This window comes from Oryzias latipes, chromosome 19, assembly GCF_002234675.1.
Source record: "Oryzias latipes chromosome 19, ASM223467v1".
Classification (NCBI taxonomy): domain Eukaryota; kingdom Metazoa; phylum Chordata; class Actinopteri; order Beloniformes; family Adrianichthyidae; genus Oryzias; species Oryzias latipes.
The window spans coordinates 657,600-678,701 of NC_019877.2; the positions used below are offsets into that span (position 1 = coordinate 657,600).

At 44.5% G+C, this 21,102-nt stretch overlaps 1 long non-coding RNA gene across 1 annotated transcript; it reads left to right on the top strand.

Annotated features, from left to right (window-relative positions):
* The first annotated feature begins 1,243 nt into the window (after positions 1-1,243).
* Positions 1,244-20,725, top strand: LOC105358154. The gene is made up of 4 exons (XR_002872084.1): positions 1,244-1,264; positions 19,227-19,337; positions 19,559-19,648; positions 19,779-20,725. It is a non-coding gene; the product is annotated as an uncharacterized LOC105358154 (long non-coding RNA).
* The last annotated feature ends 377 nt before the right edge of the window (positions 20,726-21,102 follow it).

Consider the following 21,102-nt stretch of genomic DNA (forward strand, 5'->3'; position numbering starts at 1 on the left):
GGATGAAAATCTCCGAAGACTTGTTAATATAATAGACTTTGCCACCATTAAAAACCAGGAAATGACGGTACTATCACTGGATGCTGAAAAAGCTTTTGACAGAGTAAACTGGAAGTTCCTTATTGCTGCCCTCCATAAGTTTGGTTTTGGAGAATCATTCATCAAATGGATCAAATTATTATATCACAACCCCAATGCATCAGTTAGAACTAATAAACAGACTTCAAACAGGTTATTTTTTGGAAGAGGAACCAGACAGGGTTGCCCACTCTCTCCTTCTCTTTTTGCTATATTTATTGAGCCTCTAGCTGCAGCAATAAGACAGGATGAGAGCATTAAAGGAATTGAAACCAAACACAGCCATCATAAAATTAGTCTCTATGCAGATGACATATTACTGTTTTTAAGTAATTTACATTCTGTAAATGTAACGGCAACAATCATTAATGAATTCTCCTCTATATCAGACTATTCCATTAATTGGAATAAGTCTGTTTTATTACCACTGAACAATAATGTGGAGCAAAGACTCACAATACCAGTTAAATCAGGAAATATCAAATATCTAGGTATCAATTTTTACCCCAAACTATCAGAACTGGTGCAGCTAAACCACACCCCATTACTGAAAAACATACAGGACGATCTAACACGCTGGACCAACCTGCCTTTGTCCCTTATGGGCAAGGTAGCCACGGTTAAAATGAAAATCTTACCCAAAGTTAATTATCTCTTCTCAATGATTCCCACACAACCGCCATTAAAATGGTTCAAAACATTAGACTCATCCATATCAAGCTTTTTATGGAACAATAAACCTGCAAGAATTAGTCTAAAAACTTTAAAATCAGCAAAAAGCTGTGGAGGATTAGAATTACCTAACTTCCACAATTACTTTCTTGCAAATAGATTACAATACATCTTAAAATGGTTAAAAAATAATCCAGAAACCAACTTATGGTTAGACTTGGAACAGGCGTTATGTGGAAAGATCAACCTGTCAGATCTTCCATTTATTAGCCAAACAGTTAAAAAACAGGATTGTGTCAAAAGTATTTCAGTCAGACAACTCTTGCAGTAAGAAATATTTATTTGACATTTTCCACATTCTTTAAGTTGGCATTCACATCTTTTCGTTTGGCATAAGGCTCCGTTCAATTCCATGAGAAATTTCCATAACACTTTCGGGTAACAAAACCCCCCCTTTACGGAGCCCACAGGTGGAAGCCGGGGAGGAGGGTGGGGCGAAGAATGAGCGCTGAAGGTAAGAAAGAGAATGAACGACTGCGCACCTGGGCTTAAATAGGACGCTGAGCAGGTGAGTTAATTGACTGAACCGCCCTAGGGTATTTACCTGTAAAAACACTGCAGCGAGTATCTGCCCGAAATACGATAAATCGTCATTTCAGTCAGACAACTCTTGCAGTAAGAAATATTTATTTGACATTTTCCACATTCTTTAAGTTGGCATTCACATCTTTTCGTTTGGCATAAGGCTCCGTTCAATTCCATGAGAAATTTCCATAACACTTTTGGGTAACAAAACCCCCCCTTTACGGAGCCCACAGGTGGAAGCCAGGGAGGAGGGTGGATTGAAGAATGAGCGCTGAAGGTAAGAAAGAGAATGAACGACTGCGCACCTGGGCTTAAATAGGACGCTGAGCAGGTGAGTTAATTGACTGAACCGCCCTAGGGTATTTACCTGTAAAAACACTGCAGCGAGTATCTGCCCAAAATACGATAAATCGTCATTTCAGTCAGACAACTCTTGCAGTAAGAAATATTTTTGACATTTTCCACATTCTTTAAGTTGGCATTCACATCTTTTCGTTTGGCATAAGGCTCCGTTCAATTCCATGAGAAATTTCCATAACACTTTCGGGTAACAAAACCCCCAACACTAAAATCATCCAGAAGCAGAAAAATGTGAATGTATAATCAGTATGTAATAAAATGGGGTGTGTTTTCGGCAGCATTCCATTTTCATTTCATTTCCCAGTATGACTGCTATGTGTGACCCAGCACCATTGACCGTTTGGGCCGCCCCCGTTCGAGTACAGCGCCACGAAGGGAACATGCTATCTAGTGGATCTGCTATGTGTGACCCGGCACCATTGACCGTTTGGGCCGCCCCCGTTCGAGTACAGCGCCACGTAGGGAACATGCTATCTAGTGGATCTGCTATGTGTGACCCGGCACCATTGACCGTTTGGGCCGCCCCCGTTCGAGTACAGCGCCACGATGGGAACATGCTATCTAAAATGGTAAAATGGTAAATGGCGTATACTTATATAGCGCTTTCTACCTTCTTACGAAGGCCCAAAGCGCTTTACAGTCACAGTCCCATTCACCCATGCACACACACATTCACACACACATTCACACACTGATGGCGGCTCCGCTGCCGAACACATTGGCGCCAACCTCCCACCAGAGGCAAGGTGGGGTTCAGTGTCTTGCCCAAGGACACTTCGACACATGGGAGTGCAAGGCGGGATTCGAACCTGCAATCTTACGATCATGGGTCGACCGCCCTACCGCTGCACCACGGCCAGATCTAGTGGATCTGCTATGTGTGACCCGGCACCATTGACTGTTGGGCCGCCCCCGTTCGAGTACAGCGCCACGAAGGGAACATGCTATCTAGTGGATTTGCTATGTGTGACCCGGCACCATTGACCGTTGGGCCGCCCCCGTTCGAGTACAGCGCCACGAAGGGGACATGCTATCTAGTGGATCTACTATGTGTGACCCGGCACCATTGACCGTTGGGCTGCTCCCATTCGAGTACAGCGCCACGAAGGGAGCATACTATCTAGTGGATCTGCTATGTGTGACCCGGCACCATTGACCGTTAGGCCGCTCCCGTTCGTGGAAACCACTAGGGGAACATACTATCTGAAAGAGAGAGGGAAAGAAATAAAAGGGGAGCCAACATAAGCATTACTCATACCTGATCTTAGAACGTAAGCTCACGTCCACAAACGCTGTGCGGAACTATAATTTAAACCGCCCAAAACAACCCGTATGAGACACTAACTTAACATCCAATCCAAAGCTTCCGATGGCGTATTATGACATGCTTAACAGCCATTATTCAAACTTCTATTAAACTAAGATCAAGCTTGATGGCCATAAACTTCTTCCATTTTGGCAACTATATATATACACGCGCTTAAGTAACATCCATTATTTCGAAGCTCCCAACGACAGTACCACGAACGAGCTTAATAGCCATAATTTTTTCCATTTGGCATACCAATTATAAGCGCTCAAGGAACATCCATTTAATTGAGGTTCCATCCATATATTAAGAACGAGTTCAACGCCCATAATTACTATGCTTCATTGGCATACTATAAACAAATGAACTTAAGAATCAGATTCGAGCTCTCGCATACTATGATACAACTTAGAACATCCTAAATTTTGAGGCTTCCACCTGGCTATAATTTTCTTTTAACATCTATAATCGAATAATTTACATTCATTCTGCGGTTGACATTGATTAATTAATTCAGTCAGAAGTGTCATTGGAACGCAGAGGAGGTCCACCGCTCCGTCACTTTCAGTGCAGCAATAGGTACGTCGAGCAGTCATCGTTGCAGCACCAGATCAAGGAATGCATGGGTGACATCATTTCCTGGAAACGGAGAAGCTGATCGGGGCGTAGGGGTTCGCAGGCTCAGGATGCAATGCATAGATAAAAACAAAGCAGTATTAGTCTTGACAAGAATATATAAATAACCCAGAAACTGATCAGTTTCAAAATGGTTTAGATAAATTAAATAACAGTGCTATTAAAGAACAAATCTGAGAAGTGAAATTTAGTAGATAGTTAAGGTAAAGACCCATTGTGGATTTATCGCACCCTAGAAACCACCATAATTACAAATTCCGACAGTGAAATGATAGTGAAATATATAACCTGCACGAAATCTTAACACCAATTTTTTATATAATCAAATGATAAGAAAAGTAAACTTTGACAGTTTCAGAGGGACGCACCTTCAGGAGGCCATCGAGGAGTAGGTGATGGGAAGAGTAGCCAAGGAGATTTGTAGATGAGGAAGGTCAACATCCCACGTAGCAAAGGATTACAGCTCAGCTGGATTTAATATTAGTGGTTCTCAAATTGGTGGACAACAAAGTACAGACTACTAAAATTTTAATTAGCCAAGGGCGTCTGAATACTGCAAAAGAGAACTTGAGAGCCATGAGGGATCATAGGTTTTGATAGTATTTTTGCTAGATTGAACCTTAAGCATTTAGAGGCGGAGTAAAACAAGACTCTAAATGGGGATGCATCTAGCAGAGTGTCATCTGCTTAAGCAAGGCAGACAGAAGACTGACTTGTGGACATAAGATTTAACACTTGAACTAAGCTTGAGAGCGCATGTGATATATTTCCTACGTTCAGGGTAGAAGTTGCTCAAGGTGTTATTTAAACATTAACCAAGTCAACCGATGACACAATACTATCATTCAATATTGAAACATCCTTAATATAATATCCAAGGATGAAATAACCGGACGACCCCTTAAAAACCATCAGAGCTGTGGATTCTGGCGGCCGGACAAACACAAACCACTCTTCTTAAATCTTTTTCCCCCAAACCAGAAGGCGCAGACTCAGGAGAACAAGTGGAGGGAGCCTGAAGACACGACAGTCATCATAACAATACCACTCCAAGCATAGAGAGGGAAAGATCAAACGCAAAACACAAAAATCCAGAACAGGAACACTGGGCCCAGGATCGAACTACCCAGAACAAGAACACAAGACGAACGGATGACCATAGGACCAAAGCTACAGCAAATGTCAGGTGGCCCAATCATTGACAAATCATATTCAACCAAAATTTGAATAAACGACATGCTGCACAAAAGCTAGAGATGACATAATGGGGAGAGACAAGCATCAATGAACCACCCAAATTCATAGAAGAAAAAATAAATCCGGACGGGTGGAGGACCATACATTATAGACAACGTGGAAACCCAGATTTGAAAATGATGTTTTTTCCACAGAGATTCAAAAGACCAGGGATACAGAGGAAAGTTGGCCACCAAGAAATCATCAATAACATGCAAAACGAAGTTCACCCATCGCCTACAAATATCCAGGACAGGGCTTCAGATAATAAAGTCGATTTTTATGAGGACCGCCACGACAGCGGAAAGGTAAACCGACAAATACTTCGAGCGCCAACTGAAGGCCAAGAGACACCACTGAGAGGCATAGAGGCAGAACAGTGAGACCATCAGTGATAACAGTCATCCTCAGCCTTATATCGCTTTCGGAGGAAAATCATGGAGACAGCATGGGGAGCTGAAGAAAATATATACCAATCCTGAAGGCGCATGGGGAACCAGGCCGCTGATGCCCAGAAGATGAACTGCGAAGCGCTAACAGGTCCAGATCAAGTCACGTCAACCTGAAAACGTCCCAGGGGCCACCCTCAGTGGCGGCTTTGAAAACGATGCCCTGGAAGAATCCATCACACAGCCCCCACAAACCTCCAAACCAGAGAGAGAATAACAAATTAACTGTCCAGCCGAGAAAACAAGGCCGCGACGAGACTAACACACTCACCAATGCGGCCGACGCAAGTCCCTGAAGCGAGGGCAGGACCCACTGGGGTACACAGAGCAGGGGAAAAACAGGCGGAGCAGAACCAGATGCAGAAGGTGCGGGGGCAACGAACGAGGATCACTGATTGAATAAAATGAGCCATAGACGCTGCATAAGAGAGACCAACCGTAGGGAAAATGTCCACAGAGCAGAGACGGGTCCAAGAGAGACTGATTCACATTCTGACTAACCAGCAGCTACAACAACGAAGAAAATAAACAGAAGAACCGCCATAATAATAAAGCCAGCAACGAATTAAAAACAGTCAAGATTCACACTCAGCTCTCAAAAAACAAAACAGCAACAAAAAAAAAAAGCTAAAATCCACAAAAAAAAATTCAGCCAGCATGAGAAACCTGTCCAAACGAGGACCGCCAGCCTTCACAACCACAGAAGAGACCCCACACCCCTGAAATAATAACCGGACGACGCCGAACTACACAGCAGAAAAGGAATCAGAAGTGCATCATGAAGGACCATGAGTCAAAACTACAATTCCCAGGGTCCTTAGGGGCGTGACGTCACCGAAGTAAACAGGAAGCAAAACGCAGCCTTAGAAAACTACACGGGAAAGACCCGCATGATGCTCACCGTAGATAATTGGGGTGACCACGGCAGACGAGAAGACCCGGACTGCTCCTGATCGGGGGCCACGGACATCCCGAACATCGCGGAAAGCACACCCCCTGCAGATGCACGCGACCTCGGTGAAACGAACGAAAGGAGAGCAGACGAGGCGAAACGAAAACCCCACATCAGGAAAATGGGGATCATCCATCCGAAGGACGGGGGGAACACAGCAAGACGCCGAAAAAGAAGGAGACCCGCGGGCTTTTTCTTCCCTTCTTTCCTTTTCCGTCCGGTCCAACACCCAAAATTTTCAAACATGGTTGAAATTAATAAAGTTTGGCCTCAATTACAAAAGGGGTTTATTCAGACATACCTCTGGTTTGTCTGAAGATTAATAACCACTATTGTTAAAGTAAAATATGTCCAACACAAGAGGCCCTCAGCTCTCATCTGCCTGCCCAGCTGTTGGACAGGACAAGTTAAAAAAAAAAAAAAAACTTAATGTTAATGTGTTTAAATTAAACTCAATAACAATAACTATTTGTTTTAAAAGGCTGCTAGGAGTTGAAGCTGGGGTAACTATGGTGCTCTGGGGTTCTGTCCTCTTTTTCTCATCTACTTCTACCCTTCCTCTCTTCTCTATTTTTGATCATCATTTATCATTTAGCTCTCAAAGCCTCTGTTTGGTGCAGTGCGATTCATGTATTGTCCCTCTTTCCCTCTCCCCTCCTGGGGAGTGGGAGTGCTTCCAGACTCTATTTGGTTCATTCGTGCTCCAGTTCCTGACCGTGTACCTCGCCTTTGCTCCTGCTCCTACACCTGGCTGTGTATCCTGCCTCTGGCTCATTTCTGGCTCGTCTCTGCTCTGTACCTGACCAAATACCTCAGCTCTGCTCCCGCTCCTACACCTGGCTTTGCATCCTGTCTCCGGCTCGACTCGCGCCTTTGACTTACCCCCCAACAACGGCTGGATGAAGCTCGTCTGCTGGACTTTACACATGTAGTTGTAGGGTTAGATAAGTTCATTCTTCTCTAAGAGTTCTGGTAAATCGCCTGTCCATCCTGGGGAAGGATCCCTCCTTCATGTGGACACCCCTGAGGTTTCTTCGGTTTTTCCGGAATCCGTTTTTTTTGGGAGTTTTTCCTTACCGCGAAGGGGGGTCTAAGGGCAGGGATGCGAGTATAGCTTAGTCAGTTTGTTAGTTCATTTTAGTATTTTTCTATTGAACTCTTTGTATTCGTGATCCTTTTGAGTTCATGTTTTACTTCGAAGCCCATCGAGACGACTGTTGTTGTGATTTTGGGCTATACAAATAAAATTGAATTGAATTGAACTGATTTGAACACTTACGCTAACTATCAGAAATCCAGGATTTCAGGGAAAGGAGGTGGTTTGGTAGTAATATCACAGTCTAGCTTACTTCTCTGCCCTAAAGTCAAACATCTTTAATTGATACAGTAAAACAAAGTTAAATGGGTTCCCAGAAAACATGGGGGATTCTGTGCAAGAGTTTGTTGAGGACTTTCATGCAGAACCAAACCAGGAACCTGATGATAAAAAATGCTTGAGGAAGGGGTTGAGTCATTTTAGTCACAGAGAGAGACATGATTACTTTCCAGAATTTCTGTGGGTAGTTAAGGTTCTCATTAGTGACGGACAAAAAAATATTCAGATTTGGCCTGTTTTTTTAATAACAGAAGGACACTTATTCCTGAGCTGTTCAAAACCAGACCAATCAGTGGAAGAACCAGTTTTAAATCAGTTCTTTGACATGGAGAAGTAAGACAGAGTCCTCCACTGAGTGAACAAGTGACATCATTATACAGAGCAAGGATGCACTGAAGTTTGGACAGGTCTCTGGGCAAAGCTGGCATCAAGTTTATACCAGAATCCAACAGAGTCAGTGACTGTTCTGAACTCAGAAAAGCTACAGAGCATGTGAACTGGTAGCAAATAGATCAGGGGGATTTTCAGTTCCCCTGCTATAGGCCCAGAAAAAACGGCTCATCCCAAGATCCCAAAAGACCAATATGCCTATGAATGAAATAAGTAATCCCATCATTCACAAACGAAAACACTTATCAGAAGTGAAGAGTACAGACCTCAGAATGAAAGGCAGGTCCAGACCTGTTAGTTCCAGGTGGATGTTGCAGATCCAGACCTGTTAGTTCCAGGAGGATGTTGCAGATCCAGACCTGTTAGTTCCAGGTGGATGTTGCAGATCCAGACCTGTTAGTTCATCATGCAGCATCAGGTCCTGACCTGTTAGTTCCATGAGGATGTTGCAGATTCAGACCTGTTAGTTCCAGGTGGATGTTGCAGATCCAGACCTGTTAGTTCATCATGCAGCATCAGGTCCTGACCTGTTAGTTCCAGGAGGATGTTGCAGATTCAGACCTGTTAGTTCCAGGTGGATGTTGCAGATCCACACTTGTTAGTTCCAGGAGGATGTTGCAGATCCAGACCTGTTAGTTCCAGGTGGATGTTGCAGATCAAGACCTGTTAGTTCCAGGTGGATGTTGCAGATCCAGACCTGTTAGTTCCAGGTGGATGTTGCAGATCCAGACCTGTTAGTTCCATGTGGATGTTGCAGATCCACTCTTGTTAGTTCCAGGTGGATGTTGCAGATCCAGACCTGTTAGTTCCAGGTGGATGTTGCAGATCCAGACCTGTTAGTTCCAGGAGGATGTTGCAGATCCAGACCTGTTAGTTCCATGTGGATGTTGCAGATCCACTCTTGTTAGTTCCAGGTGGATGTTGCAGATCCAGACCTGTTAGTTCCAGGTGGATGTTGCAGATCCAGACCTGTTAGTTCCAGGAGGATGTTGCAGATCCAGACCTGTTAGTTCCAGGTGGATGTTGCAGATCCAGACCTGTTAGCTCATTTTCAGCATCAGATCCAGACTTGTTAGCTCATTATACAGCATCAGGTTCAAGCCAGGTAGTTCCAGGAGGATGCAGTTGTCAAAATCCAACAGCATTTATAGACCAAGATGTTTATCATTCAATCCATAAAAATATTGACAGTCAGGTTTAAAAAGATTAAAAAAATACAATAACAAAGAATTTGTCTTTTTAAAAACAGCAAAAGCACAGACAGACACTCAACAGACAAAAAGAACATGCAGCCACCTGGGATTTAAACCCTCAGTTCTAGAATAATATTCCTGCAGAACTCTGCCTGATATCTGACCTTAACAGCCTGAAATGTCAATTTAAAACTTTCCTTTTTAGAATGGCTTTCAGTGCTCAGTAGTTGGTGATTTCTTCCTTTTCTCTTATTTGTTTTAGTGAAGTAAAGCTTCAATAAACCTATTGTCATTCCTGCAATAGAGTTGATTCTGTTTTTCATTGAAAAGAATCCTTGAATGCATGTTTAGATGTTTTCTTCTTATAAGTCATTAAGTTCTTATATGTTTTCTGGTCCTCAATCAAATGTTGAAGTTCATTCAATAAACTGAAAGGATGAATCCGTCCTAAAGAGTCTATTTTCATACAGATGATGACAACGTCCCAAAAGACCTTAAAGACAAATCGGAGGAATATTTTTGATGGTTAACCCTTGTGCTATCCTATGGGGTCAAGATGACCCCCCCCTTCCATTGACATGTTCTCCCAACCATGATAAAGGTGGAAAGATTTCATGTAATCCATGGACACCAGTGAAGATCACAAATCATAGAAGAAAAAAGGTTCAGTTCTCTGTCTAGTGGGTCTAGATGACCCAACTCCCAATGTTAAAGTGCCTAAGATAGCACCATGGTTAAAATAGTCAATAAAACTTTACAAGAAGCATACATTAAAAAAAAAAAAAATTTTTTCAGGACATAACATTTTTTTGATCATTTGCTGAAGTGGGAATTCTGTCAAACCAACTTCTGTTGCTGCTTGATGCTTCTGTAGTGAAAGCTGAATCACTAAACTTGTTCAAATGTTTCCAATCTTTTCACTTCAAAGCTCTTCAGTCCTGGATCTGATTTCCCACATCTTCCTCTACTTTCAGGCATCATCTTCAGCTTCCAGAGGTTTATGGGACTGAAGGGTCTGAGTCCACAGACTGGTTGTGGTCTTGGTCCTCGTCTCCGTCGGTCTCATTGGTGGCGTTGCAGCCTTTCTGTCTGAACAGACACCATAGCAGCTCTGAGATTGTGTCATCAGCTGGACCTCATTGATGATTCCTAATGATTCCAGAGACACAAAGTAGACTCTTTTCAGACCTTAAACCCCATTATAGAAGAAAAAAACAATGAATCTCTCAGTTTTAAAGGTTTCTGTCAGTTGGTCACTTCTTAAATGATGACAAAGACTTCAACTAAATCTCCAAAAGCTCTCAGTCAGAAAATTTTGCTTGTTAACAAGAAGGTAAAAATTAGACAATTTAGTGTTTTAACCAGAAAACGAAGCATTTGGCTTCATGCAGTTCTCCAAAAGTTCTTGTCACAAATGATCTAAATGAAGGGGGGAAGGATAGAAGAGGGAAGGAAAGAGGGAAGAAAGGGGGGAAAAGCGAGGGTAGGGAGGGATGATGAAGGAAGAGGGAGAAGGAAGAGGTAAAAGAACATGTGTTTATATGTGCATATTCGTGTTGTTGGTATGTTTTGTTTTGTTCTCATTTTATTTTGTCATAAAGTCAATGACGTGGCAGACCCTGACGCTGAAACCCGGAAGTAAACTCAGACCAGCAAAGGGAGGGGGGAGGTAGGCTGACAAAGGCACCATGACAGGACCCCCCCCCCCCCAACAACCGCCTCCAGGTGGTCCAGGGTGGCAATCCAGATGAGCCCAATAGAAGTGATGTGATGTGATGAGGGAACGGTCCAGAATAAGGGAGCGGGAGATCCATGAGCGTAACCCTCCCACATGGCCCCGGTGACGAACGTCCAGGACCTGACTGACCGTGAATGCAAGAGCGCCGTCAATGATAAGGTGGGGAAGAGGACAGCGGGCACAGAGGGCTCTCCTGAAAAGGCTTGATCTGTGATATGTGGAAGGAGGTATGTACCATAAGACCCGCCAGGAGCTGTAGACGAACACAGGTGGGATTTATGATCCGCTCTATGTTATAGGGACCAATGTAATGAGGAGCCAGTTTCCGTGACGTGGCCTGAATGGGAATGTTCCGTGATGAGAGCCAAACCCTCTGACCTGGCTGGTAAGTGGGCCCCACCACCCTGGGATGATTGGCGATTCGGCAGTTGCTTTCCCTGGTGCGCAGGAGAGCTGCCCTGGTCTGGTGCCAGATACGTTGGACACGCTGGAGATGGTGCTGGACTGAGGGCACTGCCAAATCGAGCTCCTGGGATGGAAACAGAGGTGGTGGGTACCCGAGGGAGCCTTCAAACGGAGAAATCCCGGTTGCAGTGGATGGATGATTATTGTGTGCATATTCCATCCACACCAAAAACTTGGACCAGTCAGATGGGTTCTGGGCCGCCAGGCAACAAAGGGCGGCCTCACGTTCCTGGTTGGCTCGTTCTGCCTGCCCATTAGATTGGGGGTGATAACCTGAGGTCAAGCTGACCGTCGCACCAAGGGCAGAGGAGAAGGCCCTCCAAACTTTTGAAACGAATTGAGGCCCCAAGTCTGAAACAATGTCCATGGGAATCCCGTGGTGATGGAAAACCTTCCGAACCAGGACGTCGGCCATTTCAGTAGCTGTAGGAAGCTTGGGGAGAGGAATGAATTGTGCTGCCTAAGAAAAACAGTAAACGATGGTGAGGACAGGTTTGGGGACAGGCAGCAGATGTAGCAGACCAGCAGGTGGAGAGTTGGGAGATTTAGAGCGGGCGGAGATATTACAGGCACAGATGAATTCTCTGACATCCCGTTCCATGGATGGCCAGAAAATCTGCGTTTGAGAAGGTTGAGTGTTTTTTGGACCCCGCCATGGCAGGATACGCGGGAGGCGTGTCCCCAGACTAAAATGTCGGAACGGAGCGATGACGGCACAAACAAAGTGTTGGCAGGAGCGGGAGGATTTGATCTTGATTTGAAATGGTTTATTTCAATCAATCAAATAAGAATACACAAAAACAATACAATCATCAGTTATACATTCATACAACGACGAATCAAACTTAGGATAATTAGACATATTAATAAATAGTGCTTGAAAGGGAGTGGAAGGAAGCAAATTTATATAATCCCACCCCCATGATTGGGTTCTTCATCTTGAGCCTGAAGAACTCGGGTCTCAATGTCCCATGTGAGGTTCCCTATCATGCAGGTGGAGGTAATAATAGGAGTAGCTTCCTGGTTGTCACTGGAGCTGAAAATGTGAGAGAGGGTGTCTGGCTTGACTTTTCTACTGCCTGGCCTGTAGGTTATGGTGAATGAAAACCGGTCAAAAAAGAGGCACCAACGGGCAAGAGTTTAGTCTCTTGACGGTACGGAGATAGGCCAAGTTTTTATGATCCGTCCACACTATAAAAGGTTGTTCTGCACCTTCAAGCCAGTCGCGCCACTCCTCCAAGGTGAGTTTAATAACTAGTAACTCTCGATTGCCCACATCGTCATTTTGTTCAGCCATAGAGAGTTTGCTAGAGAAGAATACGCAAGGTTTTAGTTTGCCAGTGGTGCAGTCACATTGAGATAGGACAGCCCCAACGCCAGAATCAGAGGCATCCACTTCGACTATGAACTGTTGCTGAGGTTCGGGCTGGATGAGAATGGGAGCGGAGATGAATAACTCCTTAAGTTTGTCAAAAACTGCTTGAGCCTCAGGATTCCAAATGAACTCTTTATTGACAGACGTGAGTTGTGTGAGGGGCGTGTCATTGCTACTATAACTTCTGATAAACCGACGACAAAAATTAGCAAAGCTGAGAAACCGCTGTAACTGTTTCCTGGTGTCAGGAGGTTCCCAGTTAGAGATGGCGGAAACCTTCGCTGGGTCGGGACGCATGTTACCTGCTTCATGAAACTCGCATTTCTCAGCTTTAAAAAATAGCTGGTTCTCCGGTAAGCGTTCGAGAACCTGACGGCATGGTGGGCATGCTGATCCTGATCCCGAGAGTAAATAAGAATATCGTCAAGGTAGACGAAAACGAAACGGTTCAAAAAATTAGAGAGAACATCATTAACGAGGTGGTGAAAGATGGCGGGGGCATTGGTTAACCCGAAAGGCATCACCAGATATTCAAAATGACCTAACGGGGTATTGAACGCGGTCTTCCATTCCTTCATACAGACCAAATGATAAGCATTACGGAGATCTAATTTTGAAAAAACCTTTGCTTCTTGGACGGAGTGTAAAGCAGAGCTGATGAGGGGAAGAGAATACTTGTTTTTCACTGTAATTTGATTAAGTTCACGGGAGTCGATGCAGAGTCCCAACGACTTATCTTTCTTCTGGACGAAGGAAAACGCTGCAGCTTCTTGGGGCCTGATAAGTTAAACAACCTGCCTTTAGGTAGGGTGGCGCCGTTCAGTAATTCTATGGAGCAGTCATAGGGTCTGTGTGGGGGAAGAGCCATTCCCTTGGATTTGCTGAACACGGCTTTAAAATCATGATAGAAGGGGGGTACCTTAGAGAGATCAATGAACTCTGGAACTGGATTATGACTGGGTGGAACCGAAGGGATAGCAGAACGGAGGCAGTTAGCCATACAGGCAGTACTCCAGTTGGTGATGTGGTGATTCGCCCAATCGAACTGCTGGTTATGAGTACGCAGCCAGGGAAACCCTAGGATGATGGGAGATTGGACTGTTTGAGTGATATAAAACTGCATGAATTCGTGATGGTTACCGGAGGTGATGAGTAGCACTGGCTTCTTACGGTGCGTAATGCGAGAGAGAAGCTGGACCCCCAGTCCAGCGGCCTTGACAGGGTGATCCAATGGTTCTGTGGGAAGATTGAGTTCGGTAACAAGATGGTTATCAATAAAACTTTTTTCAGCACCAGAGTCTATGACGGCTTTGCATTCACGGGTTCTTGAATGGGGATATAGCTTGACAGGGACTTATAGGAAGTTTATCTCCGTGGAAAGAGATGAGTGACCCGCCCGCGGCCTGTCATCAAGCGGGGGTTAATGGGGCCTCATTTATTAAACTTTGCGTAGCATTTGCGTCAGAAGTGGCGTACGGATGAAACATAGGACGTGCGTACGCACAGAAATATTCTTATTTATAAAACCGTGCGCGCGCACATCCTACGCATCTTTCCTTAATAAATCACAATCAATTCTAAATGTGGTGCAGCTTTTGCGGCTTCATGACACGCCCATAGTTGCCCATAAATAGTCTGTGAAACGCCCACAAATGAATATTCATTGATTGCGAAACCATGGCAAACACAAAGAGGAAATCAAAAAAAACGTAACTTCACTCAATGTGAAGTAGAAGTTATCATCGGCGAGGTGGAAAAGAGGAGAAAAATGTTGTTTGGAGGGCACAGTGTGGGCATTACTAATGCCAGAAAGGCACGTGAGTGGCAAACGGTGGCAGACAGCGTAAATGCAGTAGCCTCACAACCTCAGGACCGTGGCCGAAATAAAAAAGAAATGGTCGGACATCAAAGTCGAGGCATAAAAAACGTCTAGCGCTCCATCGCCAGAGTGTGTCTGCCACGGGCGGGGGAAAAGGGATCACCGGAGCTGACCCTCTTGATGAGAGACTGGCGGCAATTATTCGGGAATCCCTAAGTGGAGTGGTGACTGAGGCGGAGGGGGACATCGACGCGCCAGATGAACTGGGTGACACAGGTAAGAGAAATAATTCAAATGAATGCAGTCAAGTCACGTGTATGCAGGCTACACAATTACAGTTTATTAATATAGAACAATTTTATTTTAGCTGCTGGGTGTTCCAGCGGGGCCAGTGGTTACGACGCTGCAGCTGACCAGCTGTCTGGACCCAGCATCTCCACGGCACGCGGCTCTCAACCCTCCAGCAGTGGACGCGTCCTCACCGATGCAGTTCTTGAAATGCAGAGGGGAAGTCAGTAGTTCAATCAGAGAGGTGCCAAGGAGTTGGGCGAAATCAAGACTGCCCTGACTAACATACACTGCACGATGAGGGAATTCTTGAATAAATAATATTTTCCACACCTCTTGTTGTTCTTTACAAGCGACTCATCGCTTCGGAACGCTGGCGCACAGGGTCGGGGCCAACACAGCAATCGGCGCCAGGGGGTAGAGGCACGTTTTTAAGCTGTGCCACATTGTGTAGCACAGCACATGCCAGCACGATTTGGCACACACTGTCACTTTCACGTGTTTCTTCCATCTGCCGACGGTGTCACCATTTCTCATTTCACCGGTTTTTATGCGTACGCCTGGGTCAGAGCTTGCGTGAAGGACACCACATTTTCCCCTTCAAGTTTGCTTTTTATAAATATCAATTATTGCGAGAGTGGCGTACGCCTTCTTTTGTGCATACGCAACGTTTATATGACGTATAACCCAGAGTGCATTGATGGACGAGATGAGCTGGTTGCCCGCAATAAAAACAGGTACCTTTATCTCTGCGATTATGTCATTCCTCAGGTGTAAGTTTTGAGTGTCCAATTTGTATTGGTTCCTCTGAAGTTCTTCCAACGTGCTCCCGGGGTATGGATGAGGGAGGTTCTGGATTCATGGATGGATCAAAAGGATTAGTAACAGTTTTCTTTTTGTGATGGGTGCGTTCTACCTGATGTTCCCGGAGACGGATGTCTGACCGCAGACATTCGTGACGAGCTCCTCAAAGGTTCTAGTTTCTGGTTGAGAACACAAGTGGTCTTTGATCGTTTCATTTAGTGACTGGTAGAACACGCCTTTTAGAGCAATACCCGGCCAACCCGCCTCCACCGTCAAGATTCGGAAAACAATTAAATTATCTTTCACCGATCGGTTGCGTTGCTTGAGGCCCAAAAGTCGACTGGCCACCTCCTCCTCCTTGCGGGGTTGATCGAACACCAGGCAAAATTCACCTATGAAACGCTCAAAAGGTACTTAAAAAATGGGGTTAGAGTTAGGCATGCCTGAGCCCATTGTAGTGCTTCGCTCCTGAGAGAGTTTACTATGAGGGTAATCTTGCTGTGGTCAGCGTGGTAATACCGCAGAGCCTGCTGGAAAATAAGTTGACATTTTAAGGCTCTGGTTGAAGCTAGAAATTTTCGTGAGTCCAGGTAGCGGCGGAAGATGCCAAGTTCCCGGAAGTAGGGGGTGAGGTGCTAGTAGTAGCATTAGCTGATTGTTGTCCGGTTAAATCCATCAGGGTTTGGGATATCCCATCCAGGCGTCAAAACATCTTGCTGCGCGGTGGCTATCTGATTGAGTGATCTGGCTTCCCGTCCTAGAGCTAATCCTTGCTGTGTAACAGCGAGGCGGAATCCTTCCGGGTCAGACCGGAGCATGGCGAGGATGACGACGTAGCTTGAGCAGGATGAAGCAAGGAGCTCTCAACGAGGAGGAACCAGCAATACCCGTGGAGTGGAACCTGAAGACGAGCGACCAGGCGTGGTAAGTACAAAGGACAAGGCATGGTAAGTACAAAGCCAGACTAAGATACTTAGCTTAACTTGGAGGCCAGACATAAGCACTGCAGGGTGTAACAAACAGGCGATGAATGCTGGGGTTGGATCTCCTTAAGAAGGAAGGCATTTGATCAGGAGAGTATCGGCAGCTGGTTCCAATCAGCAGAGCAGAGGAGAGAAGGGAGGGGGAAGTAGGCTGACAGAGGCACCATGCACTTTTTCAGCTGAGGTGTTCTGTTTTTTTCTTCCCTTTTATTTTTCCTTCTCTTTTAGGTGGGTGTGGTCGGAGTGTTTGGGCATGTTCGTCTGTCTTTGTCTTGTGTATGTAGTGTCTTAACGTTATGTCAAATGCTTAATTTTTTTGTTGACGGTTAGGAGTGGTGTTGAGTGGGGGTTGGATTTGTATAAGCATAAGCTCCTTCCAATTCATCATTCATTCATTTTCTTAACCGTTTTATCCCTTTCGGGTTCACAGGGCTGCCAGAACCTATCCCGGCCACTTGTGGGCGAAGGCAGGGGACAACCTGGACGGGTCGCTAGTCTGTCGCAGGGTAGTATGTCCACAAACACACATCCATTCACTCTCACACTCCCACCTATGGACAATTTAGAGTTTGCCAATCAACCTATGACGCGTGTTTTTGGACGGTGGGAGGAAGCTGGAGACCCTGGAGAAAACCCACGCATACACGGGGAGGACATGCAAACTCCACACAGAAAGGTCCCCCGTTGATGTAGTTTTTCATGTCCCTGGGTTCTTCTTGCTGTGAGGCAAGAGTGCTAACCACTGCACCACAGTGCAGCCTAGCTTCTTCCAATTCCCTTTAAAATTCAAATTTTCAAAATCTTGTATTGACTGATTTGAAATAAAAGAATTGAGTCATTGTTTAAAAAATGATCTGTAACAAAATAACACCAGCAAATCTTTGATAAACCTTTTGTTGTCATTTCTGCAACAGAGATGATTCTGTCTTTGCACGTCTGCACATATACTCCTTCCTTCTGAGACACAAACTAGTCTGTTCTTTCAGTTTTTCTAAGAAATGACCTGTTTAGGCTCTGGCAGCCCCGTTACCCCGTCAAGGATAATACAGGTTCAGAAAATTGACGGGTGTCTGTTCATGCCCCCCAGACCACCAATGAAATGGTTTCTCCTCCAGGTGGGTCACTCACATTCCTTCAAAATGGTGACTTTCTTAAGGAGAACAAAGAAGGAAACAGGAGAAAGGTGAATCAGAAAGGACCTCTCTTCTTGAACCTCCCCTGACATCACAGGACTGTAGTTTGTGTTTATGTCAGACGTTTGGTCTTCTCTGGAGCTAATAAGAGAGTCGGATATCTTTTTTCAATTTCACAACATTAAAACAGAATCACGTTGAAACATGAAAAGGTTTTTGTGCTTCAGAAAAACAATAGAAACTGGTTATAAAATGTTTCTGATGCCCTGAAGGTTGGAAAGAGGTTCGTGGGAAAACATGTGACATTTTGGAGCCACTCTGACTTCTTCCAAATGTTCTCATGAAACATCGTGAAAAATTAACTACACAGTGAGAATGAAAAGTGTTTGATCACTTGCTGATTTAGTTGGTTTGCTCACTAACACAGACATGATAATTCTATACTTTTAATAGTAGATGTATTCTAACATGGAGAGACAGAATATCAAAACAAAACTCCAAAAAAATACTTTAAAGAATTCATATTCATTTATTTGTATTTCCCTGAGGGAAGTAATTATTTGGGGCTGCACGGTGGCACAGTGGTTAGCACTCTTGTCTCAGAGCAAGGCCTCCGGTTCAAGTCCCGGCTGGGGGGCCTGAACCAGAACACCAATGTGGGACCTTTCTGTGTGGAGTTTGTGTGGGTTTTCTCTGGCTTTAATTGGTTAATTAATAATTGGTTACTTTAAATTTTCTGAATGTGTGTGTGATTGTGACCTGGTGACCTGTTCAGGGTGTCCCCGGCCTTAACCTACAAGAGATGTGGATAGGCTCCAGCAGCCCCGTGACCCTCGAAATGGAAAAAATGGAAGAAGAAAACTAATAAATAAATGAATGAGGGGATGGATTTTCCACCATTCTGGAGTTGCTGAAGGTGTGAGGCAGCTGTCTGGTGGGGGCTTACTCTCCAGCCCCCGCTCAACCATGTGGACTTTAATGCCCATGGGGGGAACAACAGTGGCGCCCAGAAGGACGTGATGTGAACGGCCTCCCTGCTCTGAACCGGAGCTGCGTTCTCTTGTTGGACCTCGTCATGGTTTGTCCGTGAACAGACACCATGTTTGACCCCAAAGGTGTTCAGGTCATTACAGGTGGCTCCAGGAGTCATGGTCTACTTTGGAACTGATGAAAGAGGAACCTCTGGATTTGTTATTGCACAACATAAGACAGCGAGGAGTCTGAACAAGATTTAGTTTTACTGAGAAAAACAGAAACTGGTTTTAAAGAATGAACCTGATATCTTGACGGTTGTAAAGTGGCTTATGAAAAACCTCAAACTCCGCTCCATTTGTCTCCAACTGTCTTAATATGGGATGAAATGTTCTTGGCTGTCATGAGATGAAGGCGTTCCCTACAGACATGGAACAAAGTTCTATGTGAGCCCCGCCCACTTTGAGTCTGATTTAAGGATGAGACTCAGCCTCAACCAGCACAACTTCAGCTTCAGCTGCTCTGGTGAGTTTTCTTGATGTCATGCTTTCATTCATTTGATTTTTTCATCAAACATTCTTCTAGAATGTCTCCATTTCTTTCAAATGATGCTGTGGTCTTTGTCCTGTTTTAGTTTTTTAGAAAGTTCTTGGTTTTTGTGTATTTTCTACAGACAAATGTTAGGATCTTGGTGTTTTTTAGGCTATGAGTTGGTTAAGATTGTTGGATTTTCTAATCTTTTTCAGTCTGGTCCTGCTCCAGACCGTCTTCAGAGGAAACAACTTCTCCCAGAAGTCTAAGGGAAGAAACTTTTGCTCCTTTTGCAACAAGCTCAGGTTTGTCAAATGGATCAAGTTTGAAAAAGTCATTTGGTTCTGCTGTGTTTTTATAATGAACAAAACAAAATATCTGCTTCTTTATCTTCATTAACTGTCATTCTAAAAAATACATTTTTTTCTATTTTAGACTTTTCAAGTCAACGACAACATGCCGTACGTAGCACCACTTACCCTGGTTGGTGGACAAGGAGGAGGCCCGTGTAGTTTTGACGGTGCACAAAATGGAGCTGTGCTTAAAAAGCTGGATGTGTGGGCTGGACCAACCCAAGTGAGATGTATAAAGGTCCAGATGTCTGACGGAAATGAAAGGATGTTTGGGAGAGAGGGTGATAATCATTACTCTTTCACTTTTGAGGATGGAGAAAAATTTTCCTCCCTCACTCTTTGGCCCAACAATGCTGGAAATCGTCTGGGTGGCTTTAAATTCACAACATCCAACAACCGAAATTTTGAGGCGTTTATGACAAATGGAAAACCTTCGGTACCGGCAAGAGAAGTAGATGTTGGCTCTGGAATCTGTTTTGGAGTTCAGGGCAGGTCAGGATCTGAAATTGATGCATTTGGGTTCCTGTTCTTCAAAGTTCATTAAGTAAACCGGTTCTAGAGGGCTAGATGGTGAAACAACAACCTGTGTGGGTTCAGCTTCTTGATGAGAACAGAAATAAATGTGTCTGACAGAAATGATTTCACCTTCTAGCCTCCAGACAAAGACAACAGCTAATGATATCTGCTGTCATGAAAAGGGTTTGGTTCTTTGAAACAATCAGATGACATCTTTGAACAGATGTGTTCATGCTGCATCTGTGGCTGATGGGGACAATCACCTCTTTGATGGTTTTTCTTTTCTCTTTGATTTCTTCATCTGGTTTGTGTTTTTTTCTTTGGACTTTTACTGCAGTTTTCTGAATGTTTCCATCAGATTTTTGGATTTGCTGTCATTTTCCTGCTGTACTGAGAAACTCCTGATGATTTTCCTGTTATTGTCACTGGAATCCAATGTTTCTGTTGTCCTCATCATCTCTTCTGGAAATGGCATTCTATCAGTAAATCTTGTTGGTGTGGACGCTGGAAAAAGCCCTTCAGTTCATGTCAAATCCCTTTTTGTGCTCATCTAGTCTGTATGATTTGGAAAATAAAAACTCAACCAAATCAGGAGTGCTATGAATTCTTAGACTGAACACAAATACATGTTGAAACATTTCTACCAGTTTGGGAGCATCCCTAAAGATGTAGGGGGTTAAACCCCTCCCACAAGGAAGGTGACGGCAACACCCAATGTCAGGTCTGGATGATGCAGATGCCGACCAATCACAAGCGATGACAGCTCAACAGCTCCAGAACAATAAGGAGGTCAACAGGGACGTCTTTCAAGAAAGACAACCAGACAGACAATAGTACACACACACACACACACCAACACACACACACACACACACACACACACACACACT